Below are 1859 nucleotides of genomic sequence, written 5' to 3'. Positions count from 1 at the left end.
CGTATAAACAAATCCTCAGTGACTTTGCCATGGCTTCAAGTATGGAAGTTAATCTCTCCAAATCTAAGATTTTTTTCTTCAATACTAATATTGCTATTCAGAGGAACATATCTAGAATTCTAGGCTTTCAAAGAGATTCTCTCCCCTCAAAATATCTGGGAGTTCCTCTAACTGCTAAACCATTACACAAGAGCATCTGGGAGCCGGTGATTAATAAATTGCACGATAAAACCAGGAAATGGACTATGAGATCCTTAAACTTGGCTAGTAGGTTGGTGCTCACAAAGGCTGTACTTCAATCAATCCCAGTCTTTATGCTTTCAGCTCTCCCAGCTCCTAAAGGAGTCCTGCATCAATTGAGAAACATACAAAGAGACTTTCTTTGGGGCAAGGGGGAAGAAAGGAAGAAATGGGCCTTAGTAGTCTGGGAAAAAATCTGCAAACCTAAAAACCACGGGGGTCTTGGATTGGAGGATCCTGAGATTCTTAGCAAGGTTTTAGGGGCAAAATTATGGTGGCGCTGGATAAAAGAACCAAAGGCTCAATGGGCTATTATTTGGAAAGAAAAATATGCTAGCTCATGGCAAGATAATGACCACATAAGGATGGATGGTAATATAAAGGGATCACACATTTGGAATAAAGCCTGGGAAAACAGGGGCTTAGTTCAAGATAATAGCTTCTGGGAAATTAGAGAGGGAGACTTAGCTTTATTCTGGGAGGACAGATGGCAACAAGAACCTATTCTGTTAAAAGAGGATTTGGAGGACCTCAAAGCAGAGGCAGATACTAAGGGGCTTTCCAAGGTTAAGGATTTTTGGGATCAAAACAACAGTATAGGGAAATGGAGAAATTGGAGGAAATTTGATTTCAGAGATGACAACCCCCTGAAAGCTAAGGCTGAGACACTAATGAAAGTGTTAGAACAAAGGAAAATTCTAGTATCAGGGGGGCATGACCAGCTGAGATGGGGCAACAACAATGAGGGTACCTTTAATCTCAAGGAAGAAAAACTCATACTCCTTGAACTAGATTCCCATGCTCTGGATAGGATTTGGCAAAATCTATGGAGGCATCAAGGTTGGATGAAAATTAAACTCTTCATGTGGCTGGTTCTGCATGGGAAAATTCTGACCTGGGATAACATTTGAAAGAGGGGTGTCCTGGGGCCTTCCAGATGCCAGCTCTGTGAAGCTCAAGAGGAAACAATGGAGCACCTTCTCAACAACTGCATTTTCACTTCCAGGTTATGGGATTCTTTTGCCTCCATCTTCCAATAGTCTGACAGGGACAATGGGAGTATTATCAATACCCTTATCAACTGGAGAAGAAACTTTTTGGATAATGAAGTTCTTGGTTCAGCTTGGGCCCTTACACCAAGCTTCATTATTTGGAATGTCTGGAAAGAAAGGAACAATAGAATCTTCAAGAATGTTAAGAAACCTTCCCATTGCCTTTATGATCTGATCCTAAAACAACTTAAGGAGACGGTTGGCACTATAGTTCGAAATCTCCCTATGAATCCACCTTCAGCAACAGATTTGAGGATTCTCTGTCAGCTAGAGTTGCAGGGACTTATTCCTCAGGGCTTGGATAGGAAAGTTTCAATTTTGGATCCTGAGCTAGATTTCTGGCATCCTCCCCCTAAGGGTTTTCTGAAATTCAACATTGATGGTGCTTCAAAAGGTAATCCGGGCATGGCCGGCCATGGAGGGGTGTTAAGGGATGAAAACGGAAGTATTTTGTTCATCTTCTATTGCCATTTAGGAAGAGCCACCAACAACATGGTGGAATTAATGGCTATGGAGCAATGTCTAGAGTTCCTGGTTCAGGATAACCGCCAAAATGTGATCATTGAA

Source organism: Pinus tabuliformis, chromosome 2_1, assembly GCF_031772625.1.
Source record: "Pinus tabuliformis cultivar Carrire ecotype Pingquan chromosome 2_1, CPIR1, whole genome shotgun sequence".
Lineage (NCBI taxonomy): Eukaryota > Viridiplantae > Streptophyta > Pinopsida > Pinales > Pinaceae > Pinus > Pinus tabuliformis.
This window is presented reverse-complemented; position numbering follows the sequence as displayed.